At 47.6% G+C, this 16,384-nt stretch overlaps 21 non-coding genes and 3 pseudogenes across 21 annotated transcripts; all 24 read right to left on the bottom strand.

The window, feature by feature from the left end:
• Positions 1-316: 316 nt before the first annotated feature.
• LOC135031604 (U1 spliceosomal RNA) lies at positions 317-479 on the bottom strand. The gene has a single exon (XR_010227275.1). It is a non-coding gene; the product is annotated as a U1 spliceosomal RNA (small nuclear RNA).
• A 152-nt stretch (positions 480-631) lies between these two features.
• LOC135031637 (U1 spliceosomal RNA) lies at positions 632-795 on the bottom strand. Its single transcript, XR_010227305.1, has one exon. It is a non-coding gene; the product is annotated as a U1 spliceosomal RNA (small nuclear RNA).
• Positions 796-1,466: 671 nt separating this feature from the next.
• On the bottom strand, positions 1,467-1,629 carry LOC135031596 (U1 spliceosomal RNA). Its single transcript, XR_010227268.1, has one exon. It is a non-coding gene; the product is annotated as a U1 spliceosomal RNA (small nuclear RNA).
• A 152-nt stretch (positions 1,630-1,781) lies between these two features.
• On the bottom strand, positions 1,782-1,945 carry LOC135031622 (U1 spliceosomal RNA). Its single transcript, XR_010227290.1, has one exon. It is a non-coding gene; the product is annotated as a U1 spliceosomal RNA (small nuclear RNA).
• Positions 1,946-2,616: 671 nt separating this feature from the next.
• Positions 2,617-2,779, bottom strand: LOC135031650 (U1 spliceosomal RNA). The gene has a single exon (XR_010227318.1). It is a non-coding gene; the product is annotated as a U1 spliceosomal RNA (small nuclear RNA).
• A 152-nt stretch (positions 2,780-2,931) lies between these two features.
• On the bottom strand, positions 2,932-3,095 carry LOC135031613 (U1 spliceosomal RNA). The gene has a single exon (XR_010227282.1). It is a non-coding gene; the product is annotated as a U1 spliceosomal RNA (small nuclear RNA).
• A 671-nt stretch (positions 3,096-3,766) lies between these two features.
• Positions 3,767-3,929, bottom strand: LOC135031642 (U1 spliceosomal RNA). The gene has a single exon (XR_010227310.1). It is a non-coding gene; the product is annotated as a U1 spliceosomal RNA (small nuclear RNA).
• Positions 3,930-4,081: 152 nt separating this feature from the next.
• On the bottom strand, positions 4,082-4,245 carry LOC135031628 (U1 spliceosomal RNA). The gene has a single exon (XR_010227297.1). It is a non-coding gene; the product is annotated as a U1 spliceosomal RNA (small nuclear RNA).
• Positions 4,246-4,916: 671 nt separating this feature from the next.
• On the bottom strand, positions 4,917-5,079 carry LOC135031603 (U1 spliceosomal RNA). Its single transcript, XR_010227274.1, has one exon. It is a non-coding gene; the product is annotated as a U1 spliceosomal RNA (small nuclear RNA).
• Positions 5,080-5,231: 152 nt separating this feature from the next.
• On the bottom strand, positions 5,232-5,395 carry LOC135031631 (U1 spliceosomal RNA). The gene has a single exon (XR_010227300.1). It is a non-coding gene; the product is annotated as a U1 spliceosomal RNA (small nuclear RNA).
• Positions 5,396-6,041: 646 nt separating this feature from the next.
• Positions 6,042-6,204, bottom strand: LOC135031651 (U1 spliceosomal RNA). The gene has a single exon (XR_010227319.1). It is a non-coding gene; the product is annotated as a U1 spliceosomal RNA (small nuclear RNA).
• A 152-nt stretch (positions 6,205-6,356) lies between these two features.
• On the bottom strand, positions 6,357-6,520 carry LOC135031612 (U1 spliceosomal RNA). The gene has a single exon (XR_010227281.1). It is a non-coding gene; the product is annotated as a U1 spliceosomal RNA (small nuclear RNA).
• A 698-nt stretch (positions 6,521-7,218) lies between these two features.
• LOC135031656 (U1 spliceosomal RNA) lies at positions 7,219-7,354 on the bottom strand (annotated as a pseudogene).
• A 152-nt stretch (positions 7,355-7,506) lies between these two features.
• On the bottom strand, positions 7,507-7,670 carry LOC135031626 (U1 spliceosomal RNA). The gene has a single exon (XR_010227294.1). It is a non-coding gene; the product is annotated as a U1 spliceosomal RNA (small nuclear RNA).
• Positions 7,671-8,362: 692 nt separating this feature from the next.
• Positions 8,363-8,504, bottom strand: LOC135031608 (U1 spliceosomal RNA; annotated as a pseudogene).
• A 152-nt stretch (positions 8,505-8,656) lies between these two features.
• On the bottom strand, positions 8,657-8,820 carry LOC135031633 (U1 spliceosomal RNA). Its single transcript, XR_010227302.1, has one exon. It is a non-coding gene; the product is annotated as a U1 spliceosomal RNA (small nuclear RNA).
• Positions 8,821-9,492: 672 nt separating this feature from the next.
• LOC135031599 (U1 spliceosomal RNA) lies at positions 9,493-9,655 on the bottom strand. Its single transcript, XR_010227271.1, has one exon. It is a non-coding gene; the product is annotated as a U1 spliceosomal RNA (small nuclear RNA).
• A 152-nt stretch (positions 9,656-9,807) lies between these two features.
• LOC135031601 (U1 spliceosomal RNA) lies at positions 9,808-9,971 on the bottom strand. Its single transcript, XR_010227273.1, has one exon. It is a non-coding gene; the product is annotated as a U1 spliceosomal RNA (small nuclear RNA).
• Positions 9,972-10,642: 671 nt separating this feature from the next.
• LOC135031645 (U1 spliceosomal RNA) lies at positions 10,643-10,805 on the bottom strand. The gene has a single exon (XR_010227313.1). It is a non-coding gene; the product is annotated as a U1 spliceosomal RNA (small nuclear RNA).
• A 152-nt stretch (positions 10,806-10,957) lies between these two features.
• LOC135031629 (U1 spliceosomal RNA) lies at positions 10,958-11,121 on the bottom strand. The gene has a single exon (XR_010227298.1). It is a non-coding gene; the product is annotated as a U1 spliceosomal RNA (small nuclear RNA).
• A 665-nt stretch (positions 11,122-11,786) lies between these two features.
• LOC135031597 (U1 spliceosomal RNA) lies at positions 11,787-11,949 on the bottom strand. The gene has a single exon (XR_010227269.1). It is a non-coding gene; the product is annotated as a U1 spliceosomal RNA (small nuclear RNA).
• Positions 11,950-12,101: 152 nt separating this feature from the next.
• On the bottom strand, positions 12,102-12,265 carry LOC135031653 (U1 spliceosomal RNA). The gene has a single exon (XR_010227321.1). It is a non-coding gene; the product is annotated as a U1 spliceosomal RNA (small nuclear RNA).
• Positions 12,266-12,957: 692 nt separating this feature from the next.
• On the bottom strand, positions 12,958-13,099 carry LOC135031610 (U1 spliceosomal RNA; annotated as a pseudogene).
• A 152-nt stretch (positions 13,100-13,251) lies between these two features.
• On the bottom strand, positions 13,252-13,415 carry LOC135031641 (U1 spliceosomal RNA). Its single transcript, XR_010227309.1, has one exon. It is a non-coding gene; the product is annotated as a U1 spliceosomal RNA (small nuclear RNA).
• Positions 13,416-16,384: the final 2,969 nt, after the last annotated feature.

The raw sequence follows: 16,384 nt of genomic DNA, 5'->3' as shown, positions 1-16,384 counted from the left end.
CCCTTAGTTCGCATTAAACACCTCCACCCTCCTTCGGTGTGGGGCTCATGTTGGCAATGCCCCAGCCCCTGAAGCATTCAAGCTGATTTCTTGCAGCAGCTGGGTACTGTAACAGCTCCAGAGCTGCTCTGTGAGGCAAGTAAAAGGGTGTGGGCCCTGCAGCACTACCTGTAGTTTGCATTGTGTGTTGGAAGGCACAAAGTAAGCAGACGGGAGAAGTCAGGATAGTGCGCAAGGGCATAGAAGGGAGCGGCTCAAGAAAAGAGAAGTGGAAACAGACAGCAAACTAGGCTGGAGAGAGACCTGAGACAAAGAGATCTGAATTATACGAGAGACGACCAGGGGAAACACAAATTATGCAGTCAAGTTTCCCACATTTGGGGAAATCACAGGGGCAGCACACCCAGAGTGCAATGGGTGAGCCTTGCCCTGGGAGAAGCACCTACATGATCATAGTATCTCACCTGGCAGGTAAGTAGGAGTTGGGCTAGAGCTGGGGAGGGTCGCTGCTCGGGTACCCCCCTGTCAAGTGAAGGAGATCCAACTGAGGCAGCACAAGGGAACTCTCGAAAGAGGAACAAGGCTAGAGGAAGATCTGAGACAAAGAAATCTGATTTTTACCAGAGTTGACCAGAAGAAAGCACAAACACAGTCCCCCACTACCACAAATAATGCAGTCGAGTTTCCCACATTTGGGGAAATCACAGGGGTCATCATACCCAGAATGCAATGAATGAACCTCACCCTGGGAGAACAATCTTCATGACCATGGTATCTCCTATGCAAAATAAGTATGATTTGGGATAGGGCTGGGGAGGGCCGCTGCTCAGGCACATCTCTGTCAAGTAAAGGAGATTCAACTGAGGCAGCACAAGGGAACTCTCATCTGGGGACAACAACTGCAGGGAGAACACATATTTTCAGATGAACATGGGAGGGCAGAAGGCTGCCTAATACTGAAGCACCCCCAAACAACAAACCAAATGCAACAACTAGTGCAAGCATTCCTGGGGGAAGGCCTGCAGCAGATGGATTTGCATATGGTGATGTCATCCAAGCAGTGGGTCAAAGTTGGCTTCAACCCTCGTCTGCATATGAAAAGAAAAAAGGGATGTGCAGGGCATGGCGGCCTTTTTCGGCGCTTGCATGACCCCTAATTCGCATTAAACACCTCCACCCTCCTTAGGTGTGGGGCTCATGTTGGCTATGCCCCAGCACCTGAAGCATTCAAGCTGATTTCTTGCAGCAGCTGGGCACTGTAACAGCTCCAGAGCTGCTCTGTAAGGCAACTAAAAGGGTGTGGGCCCTGCAGCACTACCTGTAGTTCGCATTGTGCGTTGGAAGGCACAAAGTAAGCAGACGGGAGAAGTCAGGATAGTGCGCAAGGGCATAGAAGGGAGCGGCTCAAGAAAAGAGAAGTGGAAACAGACAGCAAACTAGGCTGGAGAGAGACCTGAGACAAAGAGATCTGAATTATACGAGAGCCGACCAGAGGAAACACAAATTATGCAGTCAAGTGTCCCACATTTGGGGAAATCGCAGGAGCAGCACACCCAGAGTGCAATGGGTGAGCCTTGCCCTGGGAGAAGCAACTTCCTGATCATAGTATCTCACCTGGCAGGTAAGTAGGAGTTGGGCTAGAGCTGGGGAGGGTCGCTGCTCGGGCACCCCCCTGTCAAGTGAAGGAGATCCAACTGAGGCAGCACAAGGGAACTCTCGAAAGAAGAACAAGGCTAGAGGAAGATCTGAGACAAAGAAATCTGACTTTTACCAGAGTTGACCAGAAGAAAGCACAAACACAGTCCCCCACTACCACAAATAATGCAGTCGAGTTTCCCACATTTGGGGAAATCACAGGGGTCAGCATACCCAGAATGCAATGAATGAACCTCACCCTGGGAGAACAATCTTCATGACCATGGTATCTCCTATGCAAAATAAGTATGATTTGGGATAGGGCTGGGGAGGGCCGCTGCTCAGGCACAGCTCTGTCAAGTAAAGGAGATTCAACTGAGGAAGCACAAGGGAACTCTCATCTGGGGACAACAACTGCAGGGAGAACACATATTTTCAGATGAACATGGGAGGGCAGAAGGCTGCCTAATACTGAAGCACCCCCAAACAACAAACCAAATGCAACAACTAGTGTAAGCATTCCTGGGGGAAGGCCTGCAGCAGATGGATTTGCATATGGTGATGTCATCCAAGCAGTGGGTCAAAGTTGGCTTCAACCCTCGTCTGCATATGAAAACAAAAAAGGGATGTGCAGGGCATGGCGTCCTTTTGTGGCGCTTGGATGACCCTTAATTCGCATTAAACATCTCCACCCTCCTTCGGTGTGGGGCTCATGTTGGCTATGCCCCAGCCCCTGAAGCATTCAAGATGATTTCTTGCAGCAGCTGGGCACTGTAACAGCTCCAGAGCTGTTCTGTAAAGCATGTAAAAGGGTGTGGGCCCTGCAGCACTACCTGTAGTATGCATTGTGCGTTGGAAGGCACAAAGTAAGCAGACGGGAGAGGTCAGGATAGTGCGCAAGGGCATAGAAGGGAGCGGCTCAAGAAAAGAGAAGTGGAAACAGACAGCAAACTAGGCTGGAGAAAGACCTGAGACAAAGAGATCTGAATTATACGAGAGCCGACCAGAGGAAACACAAATTATGCAGTCAAGTTTCCCACATTTGGGGAAATCACAGGAGCAGCACACCCAGAGTGCAATGGGTGAACCTTGCCCTGGGAGAAGCACCTTCCTGATCATAGTATCTCACCTGGCAGGTAAGTAGGAGTTGGGCTAGAGCTGGGGTGGGTCGCTGCTCGGGCACCCCCCTGTCAAGTGAAGGAGATCCAACTGAGGCAGCACAAGGGAACTCTCGAAAGAAGAACAAGGCTAGAGGAAGATCTGAGACAAAGAAATCTGACTTTTACCAGAGCTGAGCAGAGGAAAGCACAAACACAGTCCCCCACTACCACAAATAATGCAGTCGAGTTTCCCACATTTGGGGAAATCACAGGGGTCAGCATACCCAGAATGCAATGAATGAACCTCACCCTGGGAGAACAATCTTCATGACCATGGTATCTCCTATGCAAAATAAGTATGATTTGGGATAGGGCTGGGGAGGGCCGCTGCTCAGGCACATCTCTGTCAAGTAAAGGAGATTCAACTGAGGCAGCACAAGGGAACTCTCATCTGGGGACAACAACTGCAGGGAGAACACATATTTTCAGATGAACATGGGAGGGCAGAAGGCTGCCTAATACTGAAGCACCCCCAAACAACAAACCAAATGCAACAACTAGTGTAAGCATTCCTGGGGGAAGGCCTGCAGCAGATGGATTTGCATATGGTGATGTCATCCAAGCAGTGGGTCAAAGTTGGCTTCAACCCTCGTCTGCATATGAAAAGAAAAAAGGGATGTGCAGGGCATGGCGTCCTTTTGTGGCGCTTGGATGACTCTTAATTCGCATTAAACATCTCCACCCTCCTTCGGTGTGGGGCTCATGTTGGCTATGCCCCAGCCCCTGAAGCATTCAAGATGATTTCTTGCAGCAGCTGGGCACTGTAACAGCTCCAGAGCTGTTCTGTAAAGCATGTAAAAGGGTGTGGGCCCTGCAGCACTACCTGTAGTATGCATTGTGCGTTGGAAGGCACAAAGTAAGCAGACGGGAGAGGTCAGGATAGTGCGCAAGGGCATAGAAGGGAGCGGCTCAAGAAAAGAGAAGTGGAAACAGACAGCAAACTAGGCTGGAGAAAGACCTGAGACAAAGAGATCTGAATTATACGAGAGCCGACCAGAGGAAACACAAATTATGCAGTCAAGTTTCCCACATTTGGGGAAATCGCAGGAGCAGCACACCCAGAGTGCAATGGGTGAGCCTTGCCCTGGGAGAAGCACCTTCCTGATCATAGTATCTCACCTGGCAGGTAAGTAGGAGTTGGGCTAGAGCTGGGGAGGGTCGCTGCTCGGGCACCCCCCTGTCAAGTGAAGGAGATCCAACTGAGGCAGCACAAGGGAACTCTCGAAAGAAGAACAAGGCTAGAGGAAGATCTGAGACAAAGAAATCTGACTTTTACCAGAGCTGAGCAGAGGAAAGCACAAACACAGTCCCCCACTACCACAAATAATGCAGTCGAGTTTCCCACATTTGGGGAAACCACAGGGGTCAGCATACCCAGAATGCAATGAATGAACCTCACCCTGAGAGAACAATCTTCATGACCATGGTATCTCCTATGCAAAATAAGTATGATTTGGGATAGGGCTGGGGAGGGCCGCTGCTCAGGCACATCTCTGTCAAGTAAAGGAGATTCAACTGAGGCAGCACAAGGGAACTCTCATCTGGGGACAACAACTGCAGGGAGAACACATATTTTCAGATGAACATGGGAGGGCAGAAGGCTGCCTAATACCGAAGCACCCCCAAACAACAAACCAAATGCAACAACTAGTGCAAGCATTCCTGGGGGAAGGCCTGCAGCAGATTGATTTGCATATGGTAATGCCATCCAATCAGTGGGTCAAAGTTGGCTTCAACCCTCGTCTGCATATGAAAAGAGAAAAGGGGCGTGCAGGGCATGGCGGCCTTTTGCGGCGCTTGGGTGACCCTTAGTTCGCATTAAACACCTCCACCCTCCTTCGGTGTGGGGCTCATGTTGGCAATGCCCCAGCCCCTGAAGCATTCAAGCTGATTTCTTGCAGCAGCTGGGTACTGTAACAGCTCCAGAGCTGCTCTGTGAGGCAAGTAAAAGGGTGTGGGCCCTGCAGCACTACCTGTAGTTTGCATTGTGTGTTGGAAGGCACAAAGTAAGCAGACGGGAGAAGTCAGGATAGTGCGCAAGGGCATAGAAGGGAGCGGCTCAAGAAAAGAGAAGTGGAAACAGACAGCAAACTAGGCTGGAGAGAGACCTGAGACAAAGAGATCTGAATTATACGAGAGACGACCAGGGGAAACACAAATTATGCAGTCAAGTTTCCCACATTTGGGGAAATCACAGGGGCAGCACACCCAGAGTGCAATGGGTGAGCCTTGCCCTGGGAGAAGCACCTACATGATCATAGTATCTCACCTGGCAGGTAAGTAGGAGTTGGGCTAGAGCTGGGGAGGGTCGCTGCTCGGGTACCCCCCTGTCAAGTGAAGGAGATCCAACTGAGGCAGCACAAGGGAAATCTCGAAAGAGGAACAAGGCTAGAGGAAGATCTGAGACAAAGAAATCTGATTTTTACCAGAGTTGACCAGAAGAAAGCACAAACACAGTCCCCCACTACCACAAATAATGCAGTCGAGTTTCCCACATTTGGGGAAATCACAGGGGTCAGCATACCCAGAATGCAATGAATGAACCTCACCCTGGGAGATCAATCTTCATGACCATGGTATCTCCTATGCAAAATAAGTATGATTTGGGATAGGGCTGGGGAGGGCCGCTGCTCAGGCACATCTCTGTCAAGTAAAGGAGATTCAACTGAGGCAGCACAAGGGAACTCTCATCTGGGGACAACAACTGCAGGGAGAACACATATTTTCAGATGAACATGGGAGGGCAGAAGGCTGCCTAATACTGAAGCACCCCCAAACAACAAACCAAATGCAACAACTAGTGCAAGCATTCCTGGGGGAAGGCCTGCAGCAGATGGATTTGCATATGGTGATGTCATCCAAGCAGTGGGTCAAAGTTGGCTTCAACCCTCGTCTGCATATGAAAAGAAAAAAGGGATGTGCAGGGCATGGTGTCCTTTTGTGGCGCTTGGATGACCCCTCCTTCGGTGTGGGGCTCATGTTGGCTATGCCCCAGCCCCTGAAGCATTCAAGATGATTTCTTGCAGCAGCTGGGCACTGTAACAGCTCCAGAGTTGCTCTGTAAAGCATGTAAAAGGGTGTGGGCCCTGCAGCACTACCTGTAGTATGCATTGTGCGTTGGAAGGCACAAAGTAAGCAGACGGGAGAGGTCAGGATAGTGCGCAACTGCATAGAAGGGAGCGGCTCAAGAAAAGAGAAGTGGAAACAGACAGCAAACTAGGCTGGAGAAATACCTTAGACAAAGAGATCTGAATTATATGAGAGCCGACCAGAGGAAACACAAATTATGCAGTCAAGTGTCCCACATTTGGGGAAATCGCAGGAGCAGCACACCCAGAGTGCAATGGGTGAGCCTTGCCCTGGGAGAAGCACCTTCCTGATCATGGTATCTCACCTGGCAGGTAAATAGGAGTTGGGCTAGTGCTGGGGAGGGTCGCTGCTCGTGCACCCCCCTGTCAAGTGAAGGAGATCCAACTGAGGCAGCACAAGGGAACTCTCGAAAGAAGAACAAGGCTAGAGGAAGATCTGAGACAAAGAAATCTGACTTTTACCAGAGCTGACCAGAGGAAAGCACAAACACAGTCCCCCACTACCACAAATAATGCAGTCGAGTTTCCCACATTTGGGGAAATCACAGGGGTCAGCATACCCAGAATGCAATGAATGAACCTCACCCTGGGAGAACAATCTTCATGACCATGGTATCTCCTATGCAAAATAAGTATGATTTGGGATAGGGCTGGGGAGGGCCGCTGCTCAGGCACATCTCTGTCAAGTAAAGGAGATTCAACTGAGGCAGCACAAGGGAACTCTCATCTGGGGACAACAACTGCAGGGAGAACACATATTTTCAGATGAACATGGGAGGGCAGAAGGCTGCCTAATACTGAAGCACCCCCAAACAACAAACCAAATGCAACAACTAGTGCAAGCATTCCTGGGGGAAGGCCTGCAGCAGATTGATTTGCATATGGTAATGCCATCCAAGCAGTGGGTCAAAGTTGGCTTCAACCCTCGTCTGCATATGAAAAGAGAAAAGGGGCGTGCAGGGTATGGCGGCCTTTTGCGGCACTTGGATGACCCTTAGTTCGCATTAAACACCTCCACCCTCCTTCGGTGTGGGGCTCATGTTGGCTATGCCTCAGCCCCTGAAGCATTCAAGCTGATTTCTTGCAGCAGCTGGGCACTGTAACAGCTCCAGAGCTGCTCTGTAAGGCAAGTAAAAGGGTGTGGGCCCTGCAGCACTACCTGTAGTTTGCATTGTGCATTGTAAGGCACAAAGTAAGCAGACGGGAGAAGTCAGGATAGTGCGCAAGGGCATAGAAGGGAGCGGCTCAAGAAAAGAGAAGTGGAAACAGACAGCAAACTAGGCTGGAGAGAGACCTGAGACAAAGAGATCTGAATTATACGAGAGCCGACAAGGGGAAACACAAATTATGCAGTCAAGTGTCCCACATTTGGGGAAATTGCAGGAGCAGCACACCCAGAGTGCAATGGGTGAGCCTTGCCCTGGGAGAAGCACCTTCATGATCATAGTATCTCACCTGGCAGGTAAGTAGGAGTTGGGCTAGAGCTGGGGAGGGTCGCTGCTCGGGAACCCCCCTGTCAAGTGAAGGAGATCCAACTGAGGCAGCACAAGGGAACTCTCGAAAGAGGAACAAGGCTAGAGGAAGATCTGAGACAAAGAAATCTGACTTTTACCAGAGCTGACCAGAGGAAAGCACAAACATAGTCCCCCTCTACCACAAATAATGCAGTCGAGTTTCCCACATTTGGGGAAATCACAGGGGTCAGCATACTCAGAATGCAATGAATGAACCTCACCCTGGGAGAACAATCTTCATGACCATGGTATCTCCTATGCAAAATAAGTATGATTTGGGATAGGGCTGGGGAGGGCCGCTGCTCAGGCACATCTCTGTCAAGTAAAGGAGATTCAACTGAGGCAGCACAAGGGAACTCTCATCTGGGGACAACAACTGCAGGGAGAACACATATTTTCAGATGAACATGGGAGGGCAGAAGGCTGCCTAATACTGAAGCACCCCCAAACAACAAACCAAATGCAACAACTAGTACAAGCATTCCTGGGGGAAGGCCTGCAGCAGATGGATTTGCATATGGTGATGTCATCCAAGCAGTGGGTCAAAGTTGGCTTCAACCCTCATCTGCATATGAAAAGAGAAAAGGGGCGTGCAGGGCATGGCGGCCTTTTGCGGCGCTTGGATGACCCCTAGTTCGCATTAAACACCTCCACCCTCCTTCGGTGTGGGGCTCATGTTGGCTATGCCCCAGCCCCTGAAGCATTCAAGCTGATTTCTTGCAGCAGCTGGGCACTGTAACAGCTCCAGAGCTGCTCTGTAAGGCAAGTAAAAGGGTGTGGGCCCTGCAGCACTACCTGTAGTTCGCATTGTGCGTTGGAAGGCACAAAGTAAGCAGATGGGAGAAGTCAGGATAGTGCGCAAGGGCATAGAAGGGAGCGGCTCAAGAAAAGAGAAGTGGAAACAGACAGCAAACTAGGCTGAAGAGAGACCTGAGACAAAGAGATCTGAATTATATGAGAGCCGACCAGGGGAAACACAAATTATGCAGTCAAGTTTCCCACATTTGGGGAAATCAAAGGGGCAGCACACCCAGAGTGCAATGGGTGAGCCTTGCCCTGGGAGAAGCACCTACATGATCATAGTATCTCACCTGGCAGGTAAGTAGGAGTTGGGCTAGAGCTGGGGAGGGTCGCTGCTCGGGCACCCCCCTGTCAAGTGAAGGAGATCCAACTGAGGCAGCACAAGGGAACTCTCGAAAGAAGAACAAGGCTAGAGGAAGATCTGAGACAAAGAAATCTGACTTTTACCAGAGCTGACCAGAGGAAAGCACAAACACAGTCCCCCACTACCACAAATAATGCAGTCGAGTTTCCCACATTTGGGGAAATCACAGGGGTCATCATACCCAGAATGCAATGAATGAACCTCACCCTGGGAGAACAATCTTCATGACCATGATATCTCCTATGCAAAATAAGTATGATTTGGTATAGGGCTGGGGAGGGCCGCTGCTCAGGCACATCTCTGTCAAGTAAAGGCGATTCAACTGAGGCAGCACAAGGGAACTCTCATCTGGGGACAACAACTGCAGGGAGAACACATATTTTCAGATGAACATGGGAGGGCAGAAGGCTGCCTAATACTGAAGCACCCAAAAAACAACAAACCAAATGCAACAACTAGTGCAAGCATTCCTGGGGGAAGGCCTGCAGCAGATGGATTTGCATATGGTGATGTCATCCAAGCAGTGGGTCAAAGTTGGCTTCAACCCTCGTCTGCATATGAAAAGAAAAAAGGGATGTGCAGGGCATGGCGGCCTTTTGCGGCGCTTGCATGACCCCTAATTCGCATTAAACACCTCCACCCTCCTTCGGTGTGGGGCTCATGTTGGCTATGCCCCAGCACCTGAAGCATTCAAGCTGATTTCTTGCAGCAGCTGGGCACTGTAACAGCTCCAGAGCTGCTCTGTAAGGCAAGTAAAAGGGTGTGGGCCCTGCAGCACTACCTGTAGTTCGCATTGTGCGTTGGAAGGCACAAAGTAAGCAGACGGGAGAAGTCAGGATAGTGCGCAAGGGCATAGAAGGGAGCGGCTCAAGAAAAGAGAAGTGGAAACAGACAGCAAACTAGGCTGGAGAGAGACCTGAGACAAAGAGATCTGAATTATACGAGAGCCGACCAGAGGAAACACAAATTATGCAGTCAAGTGCCCCACATTTGGGGAAATCGCAGGAGCAGCACACCCAGAGTGCAATGGGTGAGCCTTGCCCTGGGAGAAGCACCTTCCTGATCATAATATCTCACCAGGCAGGTAAGTAGGAGTTGGGCTAGAGCTGGGGAGGGTCGCTGCTAGGGCACCCCCCTGTCAAGTGAAGGAGATCCAACTGAGGCAGCACAAGGGAACTCTCGAAAGAAGAACAAGGCTAGAGGAAGATCTGAGACAAAGAAATCTGACTTTTACCAGAGCTGAGCAGAGGAAAGCACAAACACAGTCCCCCACTACCACAAATAATGCAGTCGAGTTTCCCACATTTGGGGAAATCACAGGGGTCAGCATACCCAGAATGCAATGAATGAACCTCACCCTGGGAGAACAATCTTCATGACCATGGTATCTCCTATGCAAAATAAGTATGATTTGGGATAGGGCTGGGGAGGGCCGCTGCTCAGGCATATATCTGTCAAGTAAAGGAGATTCATCTGAGGCAGCACAAGGGAACTCTCATCTGGGGACAACAACTGCAGGGAGAACACATATTTTCAAATGAACATGGGAGGGCAGAAGGCTGCCTAATACTGAAGCACCCCCAAACAACAAACCAAATGCAACAACTAGTACAAGCATTCCTGGGGGAAGGTCTGCAGAAGACGGATTTGCATACAGTGATGTCATCCAAGCAGTGGGCCAAAGTTGGCTGGAACCCTCATCTGCATATGAAAAGAGAAAAGGGGTATGCAGGGCATGGCGGCCTTTTGCGGCGCTTGGATGACCCTTAGTTCGCATTAAACACCCCCACCCTCCTTCGGTGTGGGGCTCATGTTGGCAATGCCCCAGCCCCTGAAGCATTCCAGCTGATTTCTTGCAGCAGCTGGGCACTGTAACAGCTCCAGAGCTGCTCTGTAAGGCAACTAAAAGGGTGTGGGCCCTGCAGCACTACCTGTAGTTCGCATTGTGCGTTGGAAGGCACAAAGTAAGCAGACGGGAGAAGTCAGGATAGTGCGCAAGGGCATAGAAGGGAGCGGCTCAAGAAAAGAGAAGTGGAAACAGACAGCAAACTAGGCTGGAGAGAGACCTGAGACAAAGAGATCTGAATTATACGAGAGCCGACCAGAGGAAACACAAATTATGCAGTCAAGTGTCCCACATTTGGGGAAATCGCAGGAGCAGCACACCCAGAGTGCAATGGGTGAGCCTTGCCCTGGGAGAAGCACCTTCCTGATCATAGTATCTCACCTGGCAGGTAAGTAGGAGTTGGGCTAGAGCTGGGGAGGGTCGCTGCTCGGGCACCCCCCTGTCAAGTGAAGGAGATCCAACTGAGGCAGCACAAGGGAACTCTCGAAAGAAGAACAAGGCTAGAGGAAGATCTGAGACAAAGAAATCTGACTTTTACCAGAGCTGACCAGAGGAAAGCACAAACACAGTCCCCCACTACCACAAATAATGCAGTCGAGTTTCCCACATTTGGGGAAATCACAGGGGTCAGCATACCCAGAATGCAATGAATGAACCTCACCCTGGGAGAACAATCTTCATGACCATGGTATCTCTTATGCAAAATAAGTATGATTTGGGATAGGGCTGGGGAGGGCCGCTGCTCAGGCATATCTCTGTCAAGTAAAGGAGATTCAACTGAGGCAGCACAAGGGAACTCTCATCTGGGGACAACAACTGCAGGGAGAACACATATTTTCAAATGAACATGGGAGGGCAGAAGGCTGCCTAATACTGAAGCACCCCCAAACAACAAACCAAATGCAACAACTAGTACAAGCATTCCTGGGGGAAGGTCTGCAGAAGACGGATTTGCATACAGTGATGTCATCCAAGCAGTGGGCCAAAGTTGGCTGGAACCCTCATCTGCATATGAAAAGAGAAAAGGGGTATGCAGGGCATGGCGGCCTTTTGCGGCGCTTGGATGACCCTTAGTTCGCATTAAACACCCCCACCCTCCTTCGGTGTGGGGCTCATATTGGCAATGCCCCAGCATTCAAGCTGATTTCTTGCAGCAGCTTGGCACTGTAACAGCTCCAGAGCTGCTCTGTAAGGCAAGTAAAAGGTTGTGGGCCGTGCAGCACTACCTGTAGTTTGCATTGTGCATTGGAAGGCACAAAGTAAGCAGACAGGAGTAGAAGTCAGGATAGTGCACAAGGGTATAGAAGGGAGGGGCTCAAAAAAAAAGAAGTGGAAACAGACAGCAAACTAGGCTGGAGAGAGACCTGAGACAAAGAGATCTGAATTATATGAAAGCCGACCAGTGGAAACACAAATTATGCAGTCAAGTTTCCCACATTTGGGGAAATCACAGGAGCAGCACACCCAGAGTGCAATGGATGAGCCTTGCCCTGGGAGAAGCACCTTCATGATCATAGTATCTCACCTGGCAGGTAAGTAGGAGTTGGGCTAGAGCTGGGGAGGGTCGCTGCTCGGGCACCCCCCTGTCAAGTGAAGGAGATCCAACTGAGGCAGCACAAGGGAACTCTCGAAAGAAGAACAAGGCTAGAGGAAGATCTGAGACAAAGAAATCTGACTTTTACCAGAGCTGACCAGAGGAAAGCACAAACACAGTCCCCCACTACCACAAATAATGCAGTCGAGTTTCCCACATTTGGGGAAATCACAGGGGTCAGCATACCCAGAATGCAATGAATGAACCTCACCCTGGGAGAACAATCTTCATGACCATGGTATCTCCTATGCAAAATAAGTATGATTTGGGATAGGGCTGGGGAGGGCCGCTGCTCAGGCACATCTCTGTCAAGTAAAGGAGATTCAACTGAGGCAGCACAAGGGAACTCTCATCTGGGGACAACAACTGCAGGGAGAACACATATTTTCAGATGAACATGGGAGGGCAGAAGGCTGCCTAATACTGAAGCACCCCCAAACAACAAACCAAATGCAACAACTAGTGCAAGCATTCCTGGGGGAAGGCCTGCAGCAGATGGATTTGCATATGGTGATGTCATCCAAGCAGTGGGTCAAAGTTGGCTTCAACCCTCGTCTGCATATGAAAAGAGAAAAGGGGCATGCAGGGCATGGCGGCCTTTTGCGGCGCTTGGATGACCCCTAGTTCGCATTAAACACCTCCACCCTCCTTCGGTGTGGGGCTCATGTTGGCTATGCCCCAGCCCCTGAAGCATTCAAGCTGATTTCTTGCAGCAGCTGGGCACTGTAACAGCTCCAGAGCTGCTCTGTAAGGCAAGTAAAAGGGTGTGGGCCCTGCAGCACTACCTGTAGTTCGCATTGTGCGTTGGAAGGCACAAAGTAAGCAGATGGGAGAAGTCAGGCTAGTGTGCAAGGGCATAGAAGGGAGCGGCTCAAGAAAAGAGAAGTGGAAACAGACAGCAAACTAGGCTGAAGAGAGACCTGAGACAAAGAGATCTGAATTATATGAGAGCCGACCAGGGGAAACACAAATTATGCAGTCAAGTGTACCACATTTGGGGAAATCAAAGGGGCAGCACACCCAGAGTGCAATGGGTGAGCCTTGCCCTGGGAGAAGCACCTTCCTGATCATAGTATCTCACCTGGCAGGTAAGTAGGAGTTGGGCTAGAGCTGGGGAGGGTCGCTGCTCGGGCACCCCCCTGTCAAGTGAAGGAGATCCAACTGAGGCAGCACAAGGGAACTCTCGAAAGAAGAACAAGGCTAGAGGAAGATCTGAGACAAAGAAATCTGACTTTTACCAGAGCTGACCAGAGGAAAGCACAAACACAGTCCCCCACTACCACAAATAATGCAGTCGAGTTTCCCATATTTGGGGAAATCACAGGGGTCATCATACCCAGAATGCAATGAATGAACCTCACGCTGGGAGAACAATCTTCATGACCATGATATCTCCTATGCAAAATAAGTATGATTTGGGATAGGGCTGGGGAGGGCCGCTGCTCAGGCACATCTCTGTCAAGTAAAGGCGATTCAACTGAGGCAGCACAAGGGAACTCTCATCTGGGGACAACAACTGCAGGGAGAACACATATTTTCAAATGAACATGGGAGGGCAGAAGGCTGCCTAATACTGAAGCACCCCCAAACAACAAACCAAATGCAACAACTAGTACAAGCATTCCTGGGGGAAGGTCTGCAGAAGACGGATTTGCATACAGTGATGCTGGGCCCATAACCCAGAGGTAGGCAGATTGAAACTATCCTCTGCTATATGCATTTTTTTTGTGTTAATTAAAGTAATCCAAAACTGGGATTGATATTTTGTCTCTTTTATTTTTACTTAAAGTACAATAACTTTTACCATTTTAATTTGTTTTAATAGTATATTGACAGTATTGTTTTCTTTCAAAAATCCACTTCATTTTCTTTACCCTATTATTAAAATGGTAATTGACAAAAACAAACTACATTGTCACCAGAAGAGCAATACAAAATGTACAAGTGATATATTAAAATCATCTTTCCAGCTTGAATTTCAATGATGCATTGGGGCAACGATTTTGTGAGAAACATCTTCACCCTTAAATAAAGATTTTCTTAATTCCTTACCTGTGTGCTAATTAGATATCACCTTGTTTTCACATTAAACAGACTTCCACATGAGAAAGCAGCAAGGATGCAGTGGCGTTAATGTTTCCTGGTGTCAACCTGTATTATTTCAGTAGACATTGAAATGAGGATGCATCTTGCTGCCTTTCCAATGAAGCAAGTTTAATTTAGTAATAGGTGAAAAACCATCCTTACAAAGGTGTTAATCAGAGACTTGGCTTTGTGGACACTTTTCAGAGAACAAATTTGTTAGCATAAAAATAAAGCCAGAAAATAAAGAGCTGTTTAATCACTCAATTGGATTTTTCTGCCAGCATATTTTTTTTCTCTGCAACCCACTGCTAAATTGTGCTTCCTAGCTGTTTTTATAAAATCACTGAATCAAATCTAACTCTGATTACATCAGAGAAGGCCAGGTACCCTACACCATAACAGGGGGTATGAAATTTGACTTGTCTACTTAAAGATCACCAAAATCTGATAACAAGGTCAATTACGTCCCTGGGTGGGATTGAACCACTAACCTTTTGGTTAATTGCCGTACACACTAACTGATTGCGCCACAGAGACACTTTGCAAAAGTACATACTGACAAATGCTAATAAGCATTCATCTAAAACGTTTCCTAGAAAAACTTAAAAAAGTCAATAATCTGGAGAGTTTTTGTAAGATGTTTCTTCTATCAACCAACGAAGAAACACATTGGTACTTTTCCATGATGAGTGAGTGCTTCAGGATCTCTTGCACTTACATGTGCAGCAGAGTACAGCAATGGAAGCATGCTGGGCCCATAACCCAGAGGTAGGCAGATTGAAACTATCCTCTGCTATATGCATTTTTTTGTTTGTTAATTAAAGTAATCCAAAACTGGGATTGATATTTTGGCTCTTTTATTTTTACTTAAAGTACAATAACTTTTACCATTTTAATTTGTTTTAATAGTATATTGACAGTATTGTTTTCTTTCAAAAATCCACTTAATTTTCTTTACCCTATAATAAAATGGTAATTGACAAAAACAAACTACATTGTCACCAGAAGAGCAATACAAAATGTACAAGTGATATATTAAAATCATCTTTCCAGCTTGAATTTCAATGATGCATGGGGGCAACGATTTTGTGAGAAACATCTTCACCCTTAAATAAAGATTTTCTTAATTCCTTACCTGTGTGCTAATTAGATATCACCTTGTTTTCACATTAAACAGACTTCCACATGAGAAAGCAGCAAGGATGCAGTGGCGTTAATGTTTCCTGGTGTCAACCTGTATTATTTCAGTAGACATTGAAATGAGGATGCATCTTGCTGCCTTTCCAATGAAGCAAGTTTAATTTAGTAATAGGTGAAAAACCATCCTTACAAAGGTGTTAATCAGAGACTTGGCTTTGTGGACACTTTTCAGAGAACAAATTTGTTAGCATAAAAATAAAGCCAGAAAATAAAGAGCTGTTTAATCACTCAATTGGATTTTTCTGCCAGCATATTTTTTTTCTCTGCAACCCACTGCTAAATTGTGCTTCCTAGCTGTTTTTATAAAATCACTGAATCAAATCTAACTCTGATTACATCAGAGAAGGCCAGGTACCCTACACCATAACAGGGGGTTTGAAATTTTGACTTGTCTACTTAAAGATCACCAAAATCTGATAACAAGGTCAATTAGGTCCCTGGGTGGGATTGAACCACCAACCTTTTGGTTAATAGCCGTACATACTAACTGATTGCGCCACAGAGACACTTTGCAAAAGTCCATACTGACAAAGGCTAATAAGCATTCATCTAAAACGTTTCCTAGAAAAACTTTCAAAAGTCAATAATCTGGAGAGTTTTTGTAAGATGTTTCTTCCATCAACCAACGAAGAAACACATTGGTACTTTCCCATGATGAGTGAGTGCTTCAGGATCTCTTGAACTTACATGTGCAGCAGAGTACTGCAATGGAAGCATGCTGGGCCCATAACCCAGAGGTAGGCAGATTGAAACTATCCTCTGCTATATGCATTTTTTTTTTGTTAATTAAAGTAATCCAAAACTGGGATTGATATTTTGTCTCTTTTATTTTTACTTAAAGTACAATAACTTTTACCATTTTAATTTGTTTTAATAGTATATTGACAGTATTGTTTTCTTTCAAAAATCCACTTCATTTTCTTTACCCTATTATTAAAATGGTAATTGACAAAAACAAACTACATTGTCACCAGAAGAGCAATACAAAATGTACAAGTGATATATTAAAATCACATTTCCAGCTTGAATTTCAATGATGCATTGGGGCAACGATTTTGTGAGAAACATCTTCACCCTTAAATAAAGATTTTCTTAA

Source organism: Pseudophryne corroboree, unplaced genomic scaffold (genome assembly GCF_028390025.1).
Source record: "Pseudophryne corroboree isolate aPseCor3 unplaced genomic scaffold, aPseCor3.hap2 scaffold_519, whole genome shotgun sequence".
Lineage (NCBI taxonomy): Eukaryota > Metazoa > Chordata > Amphibia > Anura > Myobatrachidae > Pseudophryne > Pseudophryne corroboree.
Note: the sequence above shows the minus strand (reverse complement) of the source record. Positions and strands in the feature narration are given on the sequence as shown.